Source organism: Mus caroli, chromosome 13, assembly GCF_900094665.2.
Source record: "Mus caroli chromosome 13, CAROLI_EIJ_v1.1, whole genome shotgun sequence".
Taxonomy (NCBI): Eukaryota; Metazoa; Chordata; class Mammalia; order Rodentia; family Muridae; genus Mus; species Mus caroli.
This window is the reverse complement of record NC_034582.1, coordinates 3,578,788-3,598,216: the sequence shown is the minus strand read 5'-3', so window position 1 is coordinate 3,598,216 and position 19,429 is coordinate 3,578,788.

Below are 19,429 nucleotides of genomic sequence, written 5' to 3'. Positions count from 1 at the left end.
GTAGGGAAGTGGGGGGCGCTATGGGGGACTTTTGGGATAGTATTGGAAATGTAATTGAGGAAATTATGTAATAAAAAAAAAAAAGGGAAAAAAAAAAAAAAAGAATGAGGAAGTTAAAAGATCAAAGATTGGGACTTTGGAGTTCAGTGTCTGGAACTCTGTTTGTTTGTTGGTGTGAGAAACTGGCCCTCATTTTGTAAGATTAAAGAGACTGGGGCATAAGGAACCTGAGCATATTGAAGCAGAGAACAAACTTTGCAAACCTCAGCACCTGGCATATCCTCCCTGTTTGAATATTATCCGGATGGTACAACCTTACATACCACCCAGATGTCATCGGTCCCTCTGCTTCTTACATTTGTCTTTTACTCAATAAGACCTGTGCATGGCTTCCTGTCTTCATTTGGCATTGTGCTTATTTTAAAACATAGTCTCACGCAGGCAAGCTTGCCTGTTGATTCTTTTCTACACTAAACATCTAGTTTGGGACGGTGGGTTAGTTTAGCAGTGTTTAGGCAAAGGAATAGCTAGACAGCAGATGTTAGCAAAGGTCTGATGCTTTCTGTTGATTTATGTCTGGCATAACCTAGCTGGAGACTCCACTGAAAGTAAACCATCTGCTTCTATTTCTAACATATTGGTGGTTGTTGTGAGGTTGATGATAAAGATTGTGTTCCTTGAGTTGTTTCCAGTTTCTCCAGAACAGGTAGACACTTTTGTTTGCTCTTTTGGACCTGTGACCCTGGATACATAATGATCCACACTCCAAATTTCTATCCTTAAGTCATTCCAGTATATTATGTAATAGAACCCTTTGAACACAGTTGCTACTGAGGCAGTATAGGAGACTGGGAAGCTTAGGGGAAGTGGGAAATGAAATACATCCTTCTCTCTGGATTCTGTTTAAAACCTCCCACAGCTGAGAGTCCAGAATTCCAACACAATTCACAGATGTGTGTGAAGGTCATCTGTGCTAATATTCTTTTCTGTAGAGAAATTTACAACAAGAATGATAAACTCACGATGAAGCATGCTAGACACCTAAGCATATATGGTCTTGTTATAAATATACAGTATTTTGGGATCTCAAAATCAATGGTATGAGCTTGGTTCATAAAGAACATATCTTAAATTCCTCTGAAAAGCTTGAGTCCTAGGGTTTTTCCTTATCGGCTGTCATCCTACCAAATGCACACCAGGAACTCCCATAGGATCTTATTTAAGTTATTTATCAGCCTTCAGAAATGGAACTTCAGTCACTGCCAAAAATCATGAGGATCCCCACTCAACCCATTCCTGGATGTGCCTTTATCCTATCTTTAAAATTTTCTTAGGATACCCAAGATATAAGATACAATTTGCTAAACGCATGAAATTCAAGAAGAACGAAGACCAAAGTGTGGACACTTTGCCCCTTCTTAGAAATGGGAACAAAACACCCATGGAAGAAGTTACAGAGACAAAATTTGGAGCTGTGACGAAAGGATGGACCATCTAGTGAGTGCCATATGCAGGGATCCATCCCATAATCAGCTTCCAAACGCTGACACCATTGCATACACTAGCAAGATTTTGCTGAGAGGACCCAGATATAGCTGTCTCTTGTGAGACTATGCCGGGGCCTAGCAAACACAGAAGTGGATGATCACAGTCAGCTATTGGATGGATCACACGGCCCCCAATGGATGAGCTAGAGAAAGTACCCAAGGAGCTAAAGGGAACTGCAGCCCTATAGGTGGAACAACAATATGAACTAACCAGTACCCCGGAGCTCTTGTCTCTAGCTGCATATGTATCAAAAGATGGCCTAGTCGGCCATCACTGTAAAGAGAGGCCCATTGGACTTGCAAACATTATATGCCCCAGTACAGGGGAACCCCAGGGTCAAAAAGGGGGAGTGGGTGGGTAGGGGATTAGGGGGGGTGGGTATGGAGGACTTTTGGGATAGCATTGAAAATGTAAACGAGGAAAATACCTAATAAAAAAATAAATTAAAAAAATTTCTCTTTTTATTAATCCTTGTGCTTAAATCTATATTGAAACAGTTTGTGGGGGTGGCACTAGCTAGATGGTTCAGCAGACAAAAACTTGCAATAGCAACAGTCTAAGTATCTCAGATTCCATTCTCAGAATACATATATGCTATGACACATACTCAAACACACACACACATGCATGCACACATATGCTACCTCCATTATCATCATCCTCATAAATAAAATGTTAAATGAAGCTTTTTTAAAGACCAAATCCAATGTACTCTACACTGTCCTCAAACTCATTATGTAGCTGAACTTGGCTTTGAACTCTTGACTAACAAGTGCAGGGTTTACAGATTAAAATTTCTCCTTAATAAATTTCAATTTTGATTTATACTGGCCTGTCCCTTATAAGAAGAGAACTCTCTAAACAGAACTCTTGAAGCTGTTGCATAAAGCAACATGATGGTACCTCAGCTTCATATCCCACTAGTGACAATACTTACTAATACAATTTGAAAATTCAAGACCCCCTTCTTTTTCCTAGTCAATTTTTCATATAAACCAACAATAAAATGATGTAAATGTGTTGTGGATAGCCCTGGGGCTACTTTTATTTTGATGCTAATTCTGTTCTCCTGGAAGAAGGGGCAGAAGAAAGGAGGGGGGTGAGGAAGAGGAAGAAGGAGGAAGAAGGAGGAAGAAGAGGAGGAGAAGGAGGTGGAGGAGGAGAAGAAGATGGTGGTAGTGAAATGAAAGTTTAGCAGAAGGATGTGGCCTGGAGAATCTGCAAGTTATAAGGGGTCTCATAGATGGGGAAGATGGTAGTGTAGTGGTAGATCTGCCCAATCTAGGCATGCAGCTTGTATCCATATTAATTGAGTTGTGTTTTCTTTGCCTGGACTTATTTGGGTTGGAGAATTACCATAACATAAAAACTTTTATGCCTTCAAATAAAGCATTTGATAAGTCTTGTTTTGTTTTGCTTTCCTTTTCCTTCATTTCTTTTCCACCCATTTCATTTCTGGAGAAGAAAACAGAGTCCACATATTCTAGGGGGACACACTGAGTCACATCTCTAGCCCTTGGCTAAAAACTCAAACACTGTAAAAATGTGTATTCACAATGTCCTGCATAAGTGCAGTGCTTTCAATTTTATACCTAGGTCACTGTCTAATTAATAAAAAGCAAGTTTCACAGGAGTTGCAGGGGTGAAGTATGGAACAGTCTGTACGTCTAATCAACATGTCACTTGAACTAGAATAGAATTCTTCAAACACATTGATTTCCTTACAGGATAATTATTAGGTAGAATTTGAAGGTATTTTACTTGTAACTGATAACCCTCCTTGCCTTGAGAACATGCTGCAACTTGCAAACAATATTGCATAAGAAGAAACAAATAAAATTAAAATTTACAAAGCCGAGAATAAGGTAAGACAACCAACAGGCATTTATTAGGGCAGTTTCTAGCCATTTCTATTCTATTTTATTCCTTCAAATAACTGAAAACTCTTTAGTTTCCATCTATATTAAAACAGGAATGCACATTTCAAACTACCCAAGGCTAAGAATGTTATGGATCCTGTAGAAAAAAATTATATCTACCACTTTACTAAACCAGCATACTTCTTAATTGCATTCTTAATATTTGTCCTAATACCCACTGATAAATTTAACCCTTACCCCTTTATTAAGAGAACTTTTCTTTGCAAGAGGTGAGGATCATTAACAGAAAACCACAACCAATCAAAATGCAGAATTGTGGAGCCCAGTTCCAATGGCTATTTCTACTAAAAAACTCCCACACCTAAGATTCAGGAAAGGTGGCAGAAGAGGCAGTAGAAAGATTATAAGAGGCAAGGGATCAGAGAGTGTTCTCTGAGATTGTTTCCTAGTTATGTTAGAAACTGCACACATAAAGTCTCACTAATACGAATACCCAAATAGGAGCTGTTCAAACACAAAAAAAGTAGACATACTGAAGTGGGTGTGGTAAATCCCACAATTTCTCACTCTTACACAAAGAACTACAGACAACTAAGGAATGCTGAGAGTGTGAGAAATAGAATTCCCCAGAGAAGAGCTCATCAGTTTGTTATCTAATATCAAATGAGCAGCACTGAACATATACATACAAGTAACATTATACAGATTGAGAATGTTACATTTAAGAATATATATATATATATATACATATATATATATATACATATACATATATTCATGTATCAACAACTAAAGGAAAAGGCCATGATTTGAAAAAAGAGGTATGTATGCGGAAGGAATATTATGTGGGAAGGTTTGGAGGGTAGAAAATAAAAGGAAAATGATGTGATAATAATCTTAAAATTCAATGAAATAATCAAAATTCACAGATTATGTCATCCACACAATATACCAATATCCCCATAATAATACCCTCAAATATATCAAAATCTTCCAAGGAGGATCCTGTGCCTTCATTTCACTCACAGTGGATGATAAGCAAGATGAGAAAGCTTAAGAGAACATTGAAACTGTCTTTTTGTAACTTAAATATCCACTTAGTTCAATTGGACATTGGGTTGAAGCCAAAGACATTAAAAAGATAACCAGACAAATATTATCTTTATTTCAAATATGGAGAGAAGTGTAATGACTATATTATTTCACTGGTTCTACAGTATTTGAAAGAGAGGCCTTTGCCCATTGCTAGAGATATTCTTATTTCCTGTACATGAGCACTAAAACTTCCAGGCTGAATATCAGTGATTTGGAAATAAATTATTAGTAAGAAGTGGAATGTAAAATATTGTGACATACTACTGTAAAATGCCAATGTTGCTAAAGAATATAAGGAATTGACAATCTGGTAAGAGTTTATTTAGAATATAAGTTTGAAAAGTGGGTTTTATTTCACTTATTGTGTTTTATGCCATGAAAGAGAAAGCTTTATGAAAACACTATTTCCAAATGAATACTGTGGATTTTCTAGTAATTTAATTAGAAATTCTGCCTTTCAGTCAGAATCAACTAAAGGATATTTGAAAATATTTGCAACCTCTTGCAGTCAACCTTTTGCAAGAAAGTTGGTATGTAGCAAGCAAAGAGCCTACCTGGTCCAGTGCTAATCCACAATTTCACAAAGCATACATTAAAACCTCGTTGTAAATTTTTATTATGAAGATATTTTTATTACAGAAAATGGCCCAAATTATGTCATATTTCTCTTTCATATATACAAAGATAAACTTGGGCTAGTGAGATGACCTACTGAGTCAAAGAGCTTACCATCTAACCTGTTAACCTGTGAAAACAGAACTTATTTCCACATGTTGTCTTCTGTCTACCACACATTACCCCAAAGTAAAATATATAAGATAAATTAAACAAACCAAAAAGCCCTTACAAAAATATGTAACCCCAAAACAACATACTTTCAACTTACATAGTAGAAGAGATTTTAAATTCAGAAAATATTTGTGAAGATGATATGAGATGAAACTAGGTTTAAAATAGATAATTATTTCAATTATTATTTCAATTGTTCAAGGTCTTTGAATTAAGACAATTAAAAAATGCTATAAGATATACATTCATTAAATGTAAAGTAAGTTAGTACCAAAAGAAATATCTTTATTCAGTAAGATCTTAACAAACCAAAATGACCCCCAGCTCCAAAGAAAAAAATTAAGCGTGAAATATCATTGCTAGATAAGTGATAAGCCAAGCCTGGGAAAAATGTGTTGGAGCAATGTGTTCAGAAAGAATATTCCATTTAATATTTATTGCTACATGTTATGCTGATAAATTAATTTTCCCTCATTCACTGGAAAATTGTTTGACAATCAAGCACCTTTGTGTCTCTATAACCACAGCATCTTCAATCTCTAATTGTGTAGCAAAGTACTGAAAAATATTCAAATGAGGTATAAGACACCATTCTTAGCTCTTTGCTTCTCTACTCTTCATTTCTGTTGTTTTAAAGTATACTTTAAACCCAGCCAGCTACAAACCCTTTATGCACAATGGTGTACCAAGTGTAAGATATGGTAGGGCAGTGTTGGCACCAAGCTGGAGTGAATAACCCAACATCTGAACTGATTTAAGGCCAACTCCACATTGCTGACACTGCATAGGTGACCAAGTACCTGAGACTACATAGCACAAGGACCTAGGGTAAAACTAAATACTACTACAAACATTTTTGTTAAAGTAGAAACAGAATTACACCTAAATGATATTCCTCTATACTCAGCTATCATCCCAGAAGCGTCCTCCTGCCTCAGATGGGAACAAAGACAAAGACCACAGTCAGACATTTTACAGAAAGTGAGAAACTATGGAACAGTCCACTCTAAATGGGATGTCTTCATCAAATCATGAACCATTATGGGCCCAGGGAACCTTCCAGAAGTGGAGGCAGACAGTTAAAAGCCAGCAAGGGTGGAAGACAAGAAGGAAGCAAGGCTTTCCTAATCAACAGAATTAGTGTATATATGAAGTCACAAGGACTGTGGCAGCATGCACAGGGCCTGCAAAGGCCTGCACTAGATGACATCCTAAAACTAAAAGAAGTAGACATGTGTCTCCATCCCTATCCCAGAAAATATATTCAATTGACAACCACTTGTTTCTTAATAATAACCATCACAAATCTTTCTACCAACTTATCACACAGGAAACTGTTAACTCTGCCAATGAATTTGCCATCATTGCTGTGGAATATCTTCCAGGTGGTACACCTTTGTGCATAAGGGGTGTGTGGCTGGTTGGGTGCTTATGTTCTCTTTTGACAACCCAAATACAAAAAATGCCTTCCCATATGCCATGTTACCAACCCACTGTCACTCAATCTGTCTCCTTTCCCATCTTCTTCATAGTTCCTGCTCACTCTTGTATGTCAATGAATTTTGTTTTAGCACACGCAACTGCATGTTCTTACAAATAGAATCCAAGCTCAAAGTGTACAAAGGAAACATTCAAATTTCCTTTTGGGAACAGAATTGCACAATATTTTATAATGGGACCCATTATTTACTTAATAAATTTCTACAGGAACTTATTGTTCTTACATGATATGGTACATGAACCAAGTCACCTGTCCAGCCCCTAAACTTTCACTTATTTATGAAAGTTAGAACTAATAAACTTATCTTCAAACAATGTTAGAGATCCATCATTCACACAGATGGAATATCAGCTGTCCAAGTATCCTGAGTCTGTCCATAATACTCACCCTTTAGCAGCACCTCAGAGTTATTCATAAATGACTAAACAATCCTCCTCTGGTAGCAAACATGTTGCTGCTGCCCTATGTTTGCTTCCTCCTTGGGATAGTCAGGCCCATCAGTCACCCAGCTGGCCTAAAGGGAGGGAAGCTTATCTTATGGGGTTTTCTGATGAGTGCAGGACAGGATCCCTGTTGGTAGTGGGTGCACAGGCAATGAACATACTTGGGAACATTTTTGAAGAACTGGTTTATTTTATTGTTGTGGGGAAGGAGGTATTTATGCCCCTGGGGAGGTGTTCAGGGTCTCTGGGGAAAGGTTTGTCTGGCTGTATACAAGGACCAGGGCAAAGATATTGGAAGATGCTTCTTTATATTCAGAGACTTGTAGAGTTGGAGTGTGTGTGTGTGTGTGTGTGTGTGTGTGTGTGTGCTATAAGGTCAAACAATAAATGAAGCCTGGTAACTCTCATGGTAATAAATTCTTACTAGAGTTGATAGCGGGGGATCTGGATTTATGGTTCCAGGCTGGAAAGAGGTAGATAGCCAACTCTTGTCATCCTCATGTTTGATGGAAAAGCTCCCTCAACCCTTTCTCTGTATCCTGGGCCATTACAGTCCCACAGCTGCTAAATTATCTCTTAGTCTAGAACATTGTCTTCTATTAAATTTTTAGCCGCAATCATATAGTTTTTTTTGTCTCCTGGAAAGGATTGTTTTGTTTCCTGTAATACATCCTATTACATTTGTAATAATTAACTTCTTCTTAAACATACATTTTATGGGAAGAAAGAAAGGAGGGGGCCTGTGATTGGGATATAAGGTGAATAAAAAAATTATTGGAAGAACAAGCATACCTTTTAAATAAAATAACTTTATGTTCTATTGAAATTAAAACATTGAATGTAACATTTAAATATATATTGCAAATATATATATGAATGATTTTGAAATACATAATATATGATATTTCATTCAAATTCATTCAAATATGTGTGTGTGTGTGTATTTGTGCATTCATCATGCAGCGGTAACACTAGAACTTTCAAAATTGTATCTTGAAAAACTTCAGTTCAGATCATCTCCCTTACTCAGAGCAACTATGCTCAGGTTTAAAGGGGATTTATCTTCATGGCTGACAATGCAGTTTCAAGACAAATCTTAAAGGAGCCTGACAGCAGCTGTGAAATCCTGGAATTTCTCCCCTCTCCTCTATGACACCTTGATAGGGCAATTATAGCATAATTACCTTAACAAGTGGCATTACAGGAAATTATTGTCATTCTCCTGTTAAAATAACACATAATCATCGGCAAGTGAATTCTAGAATCCCCAATCAGCATCTCATTACCTGCAGTTGGCTCCAAAAGGAGCGCAATTGGTGGGCAATAACCTACAAGGTATCTGAAGGGAAGAAGAAGAAAAGAGGACTGTTTGGGAAATCAACAGGAAGACAACCAAGTTAACCCCCAATGATCAAATTTGCAGTGCATCAGCAATGTTGCCTGGTCATCAGTGAGCCCCGCAAACCTGGCAGCTTCTTTGTTTTCTGTAAATATGTTTGCATCCCTTTCCTGCCATCTTGATTTTTTTCCAAGACAGTCACCTTCTTCTACAAAGCAGCAAATTACTCAGCTATGTTCCATAAATGACACCATTTTCAACTGCATGTCACTTCAATAAAAACATTTATTTAAGCCATTCACTTCTTGATATGATAATTTGCTTCTGAATGCAGTTAAGGTGCAGCAACACAAACAGGAAAATAAAACTTTAAAAGCCATTCCATACTGCATAAGGCCTGACTTTTTCTGAAGGATTTTAAGTAGTAAGATTAACAGAAACAAGGGGCCAAAATTAGAAAAATTCTCTCTCTCTCTCTCTCTCTCTCTCTCTCTCTCTCTCTCTCTCTCTCTCTCATGTGTTTGGTATGGCTTTGTGTTTGTTTCTGTGTTTATGCATGTGCCTGTGTGTGATGAATGTTGGTGCATGTAGAGGCCGGAGGTCAACAACACTAAATGTCTTTCACTGTTGTCAAAGCTTTTTGTTGTGGTTGTGGTTGTGTTTGTTGTTTCCAGAAAGTGTATCTCCAGATCTTTTGCTAATTTTCTAGACTGGACAAGAACCTCCTTGTGTCCACCTCCTTGATGCTGGGATCACAGGTGCCCACCCTAGCTTTCTACATATTTACTGGAGATCTAAACTTGGGTCCACATGGTTGTTCAACTGTAATCAGTGTACTCTGCTGATAGAGTCATCTCCACGGGCCATAAAGTTTGTTGTTTCTTGTTTGATTGTTGTTGTTGTTGTTGTTTTTAATCTAAGACAAATCAGAAGTAATGCATACCTCCACCAGGCCTCCACAGAGAACCTCTGCTGCCTGGGCATCCCGAGGTCCTGTAGAACAAGCTGCCTAGACCGAAATGTTAGAGTTACTCATAAATTGCTAGTTAACCTTTCCCTCGATGTCCAGATAACTTCAGCTCCATAGTTTTGAAATATAGTATTATATAAAGAGAAAATAAAACAACATTCCAGTAAGTACCTACTGTAGGACTATGAGGGAAGGTGGACCTTTCCTAAGAATTCAACAGCCAGCCTAGATTAGATGCCTGTCTGGGTTCCATTTTTGCAAAGAAAGTGAACAAAATAAATATCGGTGTGAGTGTTATTTTGTGTGTTGAGAAGAAAAAGGAAAGAATAAAGGAGTATAGGAGCAAAGGAGGAATGTAACCACCCTGAGTTAATTAAAGCTTTACTGTAGACTATGCTTACTTGTGAGTAGAATCTCCCAGGGCAGCTAATATGACCCAAGAGTATTACATAATATGTGAAAGCTCACATCTTCAGTGGCTCTTCTTCCTTCTTAGTCAGAGTTCTCAAAATCGATTTCTTCTATTGGTTTAAGCCAGCAAAGCATTTGATACCTTTTATGTCACTGTTATGAAAGTGTTTTAAGTCTGTATTAATATATGAAAAAGAAAAAAGCTGGCTTTACATGAATTCCTCCCACAAATAAAATTAATTATTTCTCAGTAATTATTTATATTAATTGCCAGTTAAGAATGATGATGATCAAATGAAGCTTCTAAAAAGATTTGTATAATATAGAGAAAAGGGACATCTACTCTGATTAAAGAAATGTTTGTATATTATGTTTCTTTTTTCTTAGTAACTCCACAGTTTTATTTGTGTTGTTTTAGATTCTAAACACTAGAAAACTTTAAATAACATTTTGGCAGACAAATAGGAATTCATGTGGAAGTCTCAAATATATTTTCCATTTTCACAGAAATAGTCATTAAGATCAAAACATGTAAAACATAATATCCAACTTGTGTGTTCTGGAAGTGTGAAAAGCACCAAGTCATTGGAGGGTATGAAGAAAATCACACTGCCACATTGTTTTAAACAAGAAGCTTTAAAATTGTGAATTGTGGTTCCTTGTTGGGTTACCATTTCCTGGGAAACACAGGCAAAGATCTACAAACCCCAACAACAGATCCAAGGAATTATTTCTTCCAAGTCCAGCTTAGTGAATCTTTGAGTTTATTGGGGTTACTGGCAGGAGTGAGGCTGAGGAATTTCTCAGAAGAGCATGGGTGGGGGTTACTTGCAAGAGTATAAATGCCCCACTAACAAGGATATCACTAGAAAAGAAAAGAAAAGAAAAGAAAAGAAAAGAAAAGAAAAGAAAAGAAGAAAAAGAAAAGAAAAGAGAATGAGATGACATATGCCATCTCTCTACTCATCACTTCTCTCTTTTAGAAATTGTTCTGACAGTTCACCACATTCAGCATTCTAAACCATCCTTTCCTCTTATTATTTATGATAGTTCACAAAAATGCAACTTCATGTCTTTCCTGTGCTGGCCTTAATATCTTTGTATTGTGTCATCAGTCTCTGCAATCCAGTACATATTTCTGTCTTCCTAACTTATTCATTCATCAAGCCTCTGCCACATTTCCTAAGTCCCTGTTACTACTGAAGCAGTTTGTGTAGTAAGGATGAAGAAAGCTACAAATATTCAAAGCAACCTTGGGTCATGCACTTCAATGATGACAACAGAAATGCTGAGTAAAGATTGCAGGGTACGTTTTGAAAGTTATAGTAAAAAAAAGGTTATTGTTTTATTTTCTGGGGAAATACTAAGTGGCCTTTCTTTTCGTTAATTAATTTAATTTTAAAAATTTATTTAGTTTACATCCTACTTACTGCCCTTCCCAGTCGCTCCCTCCCAGTAACACCCTCCCACAACCCTTCCCCCAACGCTCCTCTCTCTTTCTCCTCTCAGTGGGTGGGGTCGCTCTGCAGAGTCCTGATGTGAACTTTCTTTTAGAAATTATCTTTCCTTTGTGGCTGGCTAAAGTGGAAGGTTTTGGATATTGTAGATGATATAGACTCACTCAGTGTTTTACTAAGATAGACTCCTGTGGGGTTTTTTTTGTTTGTTTTTTGTTTTATTGTTTTGTTTTGTTTTGTTTTTGCTGAGAAAAGACCTGTGGGAGGACACATGATGTCTGCAGGGAGTATACATAGGGCTCACAGGACAGTGACAGTGCACTTACATCTCTAGCTTTACAACCTTTTGTTGGTCTTGTATCTTAATCTTAGCTGTTCTTTGCTTCATTGAGAGAGCCATGGCAGAGGACTTCTCTTGGCATCCCGGCTGGTTCTGGGTGTTCCCGTTGACTCATGCCGATTTGGCAAAGGGATGGTGGGATCCTGCCACCGCTGTTAATTTGTTTGGTATCCTGACATTGTTGGACTAGACTGCTGGGTCCTGACAAACAGAGATTAGAATCTTCCCCAAAAATCGACTTCTAAACAGGTCTACGGAGGTCAAAACATTTGAGAACTCTTATTAAAAGTAGTGGAAGGAGAGGTCCTTGGTCCTTTGCAGGCTTGATAGAGGCCCCAGTGTAGGGGAATCGAGGGCAGGGAGGTGGGAGTATGTGGGTGGGTGGAGNAACACCCTCATAGAAGCAGGGGAGGGAGGATGTGATAGGGTGTTTCCAGGAAGAAGGGAAACCAGGAAAGGGGATAATATTTGAAATGTAAACAAAGAAAATATCCAATAAACAAAAAGGTAGGTTCTAAAAAAAAAACTAAGCCTAAAGGTATCCTTATCCCTCCTTTATTATCTACATTATAGAACTACGTTCTATATAGAAGGGAAAATACAAGATATATAAGTTAAAATGAACACAACTTGGGGGATCATTGTTTGGGCATTGTAAATGGATGAACAATAGTTCTCTTAACAATTCTGGAGAGTGTTAAAGGCAGAAAAGTATTTATCTGGAATATAAGTTCAATCTACACATACAATTTAATATAAAGGACACGTGGAGTCTTCCCACATTTCTGTGTCCAAATCTATGGTGAGGAACTTTGGTCTAAAGATAGTAATTTCAAAATTATATTCATGCAAACAGGTACTGACTTCACTGGGATGAATAGTCTTTCTGAGAAGAAACGTAGGAGGAAACTTTCAGTCAGCAGTAAAGACTGAGAAGAGGTCCAGGTCTGAATGAATGTTGTAGAGAGATTAAAACTATCATGGAAAGTTGGGTATAGGATTGAACCATCAGGAAGACTGTTTTGACCATGTGTCTTAGTCAGGGTATCTATTCCTGTACAAACATCATGACCAAGAAGCAAGTTGGGGAGGAAAGGGTTTATTCGGCTTACACTTCCATGCTGCTGTTCATCACCAAAGGAAGTCAGGACTGGAACTCAGACAGGTCAGGGAGCAGGAGCTGATGCAGAGGCCATGGGGGGATGTTCTTTACTGGCTTGCCTCCTCTGGCTTGCTCAGCCTACTCTCTTATAGAACCCAAGACTATCAGCCCAGGGATGATCCCACCCACAAGGGGCCTTTCCCCCTTGATCACTAATTGAGAAAATGCCTTACAGTTGGATCTCATGGAGGCATTTCCTCAACTGAAGCTCCTTTCTCTGTGATAACTCCAGCTGTGTCAAGTTGACACAAAAATAGCCAGTACAATTGACCCCTTGTCAACTTGACACATAAACACATCACTAGTAAGCCTCAACCCTTACATTCTTATTCATCCCCAAGATCTAAATAACTTTAAAAGTCCCACAATCTTTACATATTCTTAAAATTTCAATCTCTTTAAAATATCCATCTCTTTTAAAATCCAAAGTCTTTTTACAATTAAAAGTCTCTTAACTGTGGGCTCCACTAAAACAGTTTCTTCCTTCAAGAGGGAAAATATCAGGGCACAGTCACAATCAAAGCAAAAATCATTCTCCAACCGTCCAACGTCTGGGATCCAACTCACGATCTTCTGGGCTCCTCCAAGGGCTTGGGTCACTTCTCCNGCCATGCCCTTTGTAGCACACACGTCGTCCTCTGGGCTCCAGATGCCTGTACTCCACTGCTGCTGCTGCTCTTGGTGGTCATCTCATGGTACTGGCATCTCCAAAACACTGCATGACCCCTTCAGTCCTGGGCCTTCAATTACAACTGAGGCTGCACCTTCACCAATGGCCTTCCATGGCCTCTCACAGTGCCGAGCCTCAGCTCCTCTGCATGACCCTTTCATGCCTTCAAAACCAGTACCACCTGGGTGACCCTTACACATTACCAAGTCCTGCTGCAGAAGGAGTACAACCTTGCCTATCTCTGGAACACAGCCTCTTTGTGCTTTCAGAAAACACTTCCCAGAAGATGTCACCTCAACGATGCTGGTCTCTTCTTAATCACCGCTAATTTCTTAGCTCCAGCTAACCAGCATCAATAGTCCCAGTAATGCAAAGTTTTTGCTTTAGTAGTTCTGGTATCTTGTTAATCACAGCTGATTCTTCAGCCCCAGCTAACCAGAACTACAAAATCTTTACAATCAAAACAGCAATGGCCCTGAAAAGAGTCTTTAATTTTCCCTCTGAAATTTCACAAACCAGACCTCCATCTTCTGCACTGTTCTCAACATTATCTTCCAAGCTCCTACAAAACATCTGACAGAGCTCTTAACAACGAATGGATCTTCAAGCCCAAAGTTCCAAAGTCCTTCCACAGTCCTCCCCAAAACATGGTCAGGTTGTCACAGGAATACCCCACTCTGCTGGTACCAATTTGTCTTAGTCAGGGTTTCTATTCCTGCACAAACATCATGACCAAGAAGCAAGTTGGGGAGGAAAGGGTTTATTCGGCTTACACTTCCATGCTGCTGTTCATCACCAAAGGAAGTCAGGACTGGAACTCAGACAGGTCAGGGAGCAGGAGCTGATGCAGAGGCCATGGGGGGATGTTCTTTACTGGCTTGCCTCTTCTGGCTTCCTCAGCCTACTCTCTTATAGAACCCAAGACTATCAGCCCAGGGATGATCCCACCCACAAGGGGCCTTTCCCCCTTGATCACTAATTGAGAAAATGCCTTACAGTTGGATCTCATGGAGGCATTTCCTCAACTGAAGCTCCTTTCTCTGTGATAACTCCAGCTGTGTCAAGTTGACATAAAAATAGCCAGTACACCATGAAAGTACAGATATGAAGCAGAGCAAGGATTAAGAAGAGGGAGGCAGAATAGGAGCAAATGCAAGGAAAGGAAAATAAATGTTTCTAAATGCCTAACACCCTGTACTGGCTGGTTTTCTGTCAACTTGACACACACTGGTGTTATCAAACAGAAAGGAGCCTCCCTTGAGGAAATGTCTCCATGAGATCCAGCTGTAAGGCATTTTCTTAGTGATCAAGGAGGGAGGACCTAGCCAATTGTGGGAGGTGCCAAGCCTGGGAAGAAAGCAGGCTGAGCAAGCCAGGGGAAGCAAGCCCGTAAGCAGCACTCCTCCATGGTCTCTGCATCAGATCCTGCCTTCAAGTTCCTGTCCTGTGTGAGTTCCTGTCCTGACTTTTTTTGGTGGTGAACAGCAATGTGGAAGTATAAGCTGAATAAACCCTTTCCTCCCCTACTTGCTTCTTGGTCATGATGCTTTGTGCAGGAATAGAAACCCTGACTATGACAACCCCTAAACACCTCCTTTTAAAAAGTTGACTATGATTGAAAATCTATGTTTACTCCAAAATAATGTAGTAATCTCAGACAGTTTCATGGTATAATAAATAAATATGTGAACTATTCTGTAAAAGAAATAGACATAGACATTATAGACAAAAATAAACTATGGACTACATTATATTGCTAGCTTGAAAAATTGGTTGCACCTATTTATCAGTTTAAGGATAGTCCAGCAAGAAGGCTCTTTGGGTAAAGTGTGTGCCACCAAATCTGACCTTGACACACATAGTAGAGAAAACTAACTCACAAAAGTTTTCCTCTGACACACTGTGGCATCCATACACCTATACATGCCTTTGAGGCACCAATAACACACACACACATACACACATGTGTGTCTGTTTAAGTATATATGTTGAATGAAATTTATCTCTTTCCATATAATTGAAACTCCATACTTGTTGAATAAATATTCTTTTTCACAAGGCTGTGATCCTAATGTGTCAGCATTTTTCAAGTCAATTTTTTAAAATTTAATAATAGTATTCGATTTCTCACACCCATGTTAAATTTTTATTTATTTTCTAATTTTGTTGTTTCCTCATTCTTTACTTTTTAATATGAGAAATAGGGGGAAAAGAAATACTCTGAGATATGAATTTATATATTTGAATAGCTATGGAGATAAAATTACTGACAAATTTTACACTGTTGTTTTGCACTGTCTTAATGGCTCAAGGTATACCCTATTCCATGAGTTCATTTGATAAATCAATTTTCCATAGATTTTACATCTTTTTCCTCGTCTACTTGTACATAGAAGTAATACTTCACTGAGCATGTTATTAGTGCAACAGAATAAGCTGAGAATTTCATTTAGTTCTTTTTGTGTTTCCTGATTTCCCATCCATCTAAGTAATTAAAAATGCGATTGTTTTTTTCTGTTTACTATTTCAGCAGTAGTGACATCAGGATTAGAATAATCCCACAAGGCAAACTGGAAGTTTTTTAACTTTTAAATGATCTTTGGCTGCACCCAGACCTTGACCTTGCTGCCACTAAGGAAATTACCTAGGGTGGAGCCTGCCTGCCTAGATGACTCTATTGTTCGGCCACTGTGGCTGTTCTCCTTCAAGACAATGCTATCTGCTGAGAGGCCCCTGAGCTATTCCAGAGACTATGCCCTATCTTGCATGTCATCACCTGCAGCTGGTTCCAGGCTCCAAGAATGGATTAGCGGGGGATGGGCCTCCCACCTTTATTGACTTAGCTCCATTTTTCTCTCCATTGCATAGTTCCCCTCTCTTTTCAGCCCCAGCTTGCCTCCCAGGCGAAACCCAGTCAATGTGAGCCCCCGGACAGCTTCCAACAGTCTGGTGCCCGGGCCTGGAACCTGAGGAATGGCAGGAAAATGCTGGAGGAACACTGCTTGGTGTGGAGCTCCACGGGAAGGAAAGAATCAGAGAAAAGAATCATATCGGGGCATGGTAAACAACAGGTAAAGTGTTGCTGGAGGTACGAAATGATACGGGATAAGTTTGGAACAGTTTCCACTTAGGTATAGCAGTGAATTATTCGGAACTAGGAACTAATCAGGCGATTGTCCACAGTTTTCAAAAACTGCTTTAGGTGAGAGGAATAAGGGTTTAAATTAAATAATCAGACAGATGTCCGCAGTCAGGAACTGCATCAGGCGGCAGGAACAGGGTTTGTAATAATAAAATAATATCGAGGAAAATGGATTTTGAAACTCTCCCAGAGGCAGAGAAAAAATCAGGGGATGACCTGCCTTTTTCTCTCTGGCACTTACAGCAGAAGTTCTCTGCCCTTTTTGTGTTGTCTAATGTCTAGTCTAATATCTGGTGCACCACGTGTTAATTCATGTGTGTTTGTGTCTAGTTGTCTGAATGACTGAATGTTCTGTGTTTCATGTTGGAAAAAAGATGGCTAAAACTTTATCCGCTGGTTCAGCAAAGCAAAGAGTGGCCACATGCTTTAGCCAAGGATCAGGCACAGCAGGGGAGCCACTGCTGGAAAAGCTGCTCTCAAAGAAAGGGAGTCTGTAGCCTCCTAGTTTAGAGACAAAAAAGCTGATAGATGGTTTTTTTCCTGAAGAGTTCTCTGAAATCCTGATTATTGTGTTTGGCAAATGACAAAGTGCTTTTTTTTTTTTTAATCTCATAATTATAGCTAGAAAAATTGAAATTCTTTGATTAGTCTAAATTTATTAGACTCCTGTAGCTGCTTCATTTGGTTTTTACTGCTCTTAGAGGTGTAATATGCTCTGCATATCTTCATCATAGAGTATTAGCTTAGAAGTTATTGGGTATGAGCAAATAGGTGTAACACTGGTAACTAGAAAGTTAGCTTTAAATTGGTAACTTAGGTTTGGAATCTTTCCAACACGTGGCATAAGGCAGGCCAAGAGGCTGGGCCTCTAAGGATACTTCTAGTTGAGGTAATATTTAATGTGATTCTTATCCTAGAAAGTAGAATTAAAGGTAAGATTTAAAGCAATGTCTCTTTAATGAAGCATTAAAATTTGCACTGTCATGCATTCATAGGTATAAATTGGCAGCCAAATTTCGTAACGTGATAGTGAAGTTTTAATGTTGGTTCTAAGGTGATAAATTGCTTTGAAATTGGATTTTGCTTTCCCAAAGTTGTAGTTATAGTCTAATAGTGCAAAAGAAACTTAAAAATTCTAAAATCTGTCCTCACAGCAAGAGGAACAAAGCTCAGAGCAGCCTCTTCAGGGCTTGTGTGACTTTCTTTTGTGCCTAAAGAAGCTATTGAAACTTGCCTCTCCTTGCCTTCAGGGAAAATTCCTTTTAGCTAAAAGAACACTGTCACAGATCGATCCAGATGTTGTTCTAAATAAAGTTTAAATTCAAAGTTTATAAAAGGTCAATCAGGCTGTAGAATTTATCAGGACATTGCGATTTGACTTGCCTACTTCATGTAAAGTTATTATAGATTTAAGAGTTTGTTTTTTCCTTTGCATCTGGAAAATTGTAAGGAGTTTGCTTCTAATGAGCTTGTAATCACTGGAAAATTTTGCCTCTAGGTATGGCTTATATAGCTTTATCTCATGTAAGAAAAATTCTTATTGTCTTTGCTTCAATACAAGAAGCTAAGAGTTTGAATCTTTCAGTGTATATTGTTTCCTAAGTGGAAAGTATTAGCTAATGCCTCTCAAGGGAAGTTTACTTTAAATCCTGCTCTCACACAAGGAGCTTTTAAGTTCTGGGGAGTAGTTGTTGCTCTAGAAAAGATTCAGAGGCAATATCTTTTTAATACCTAGGGTTTTAGTTATACTATAAAATTGTGGTACAGAAAAATCTAAGAACAAAAAATTGATTTGCTTCAAAATTTTATTTTCAAAAGCTTCCAGGAGATGTTAATTGGCTAAGACCTCACCTTAAACTCACCACAGGAGAACTTAAGCCTTTGTTAGGTGCTATTAAGTGAGACACAAATTGACTGGCAAAGAACAAAAGGCTTTGCAGAAAATAAAGAAAGCTTTTATAATTGTTATCAATTATAATCAACGGTAACTAAATATTAGCTGCCTATTTTAGTTATGGTTACTAAATGTGCCCACAGCAATTCTTTGGCAAGAGAAAACATTATTGTAAAGTCGTTTTGCTTCTCCTCCCAACTGACCTTTGGCCTACGTGGAGCTGGCCAGCTGCTGGCTGCTGCAGGGCAGGGCTGTGGGGTACACAGCTTTCCCTGAGAAGTGGTGGTGCAGGAGGCCACCAGAAAGTGGGTGCCTTTGTAGCAAACTTAGGGGAGGGCCTGAAGCACTGGTCGCACACACGCCATTGTCCCCATGATCATCTGCCTGACCCTGCCGGGGGTGTTTGTATTTTTCCCGATAGGACTCAGGGTGCTCTGCCGCCCTTGCTCTGGCTTCCTGGCCTACAACAGATTCAGCCTCTTCACCCTCTAAGACCTGGGAGGAGGGCTAGAGGCAGGCGAGACCAAGGTAGCGTTCACCTCAAAGCACAGTTTTAACATCCTATTAAGGCTGCTGTGGTGCTAATAAAGAACTGTAAGATAAATTCGTATATTTTAGAAAACCTATAACAAAAATTGTGTCTTAAGAACCTGACAAAGTGTCTGTTCCTTGTTCCAAACAGCAATTAATTTGGTTATTACAGAATATTAATATTTGATCTATTGCATGCCATCATTTTAAATAAAATTGACAATCATTATCCCAAAGATAAATTAAAATTTGTTTTT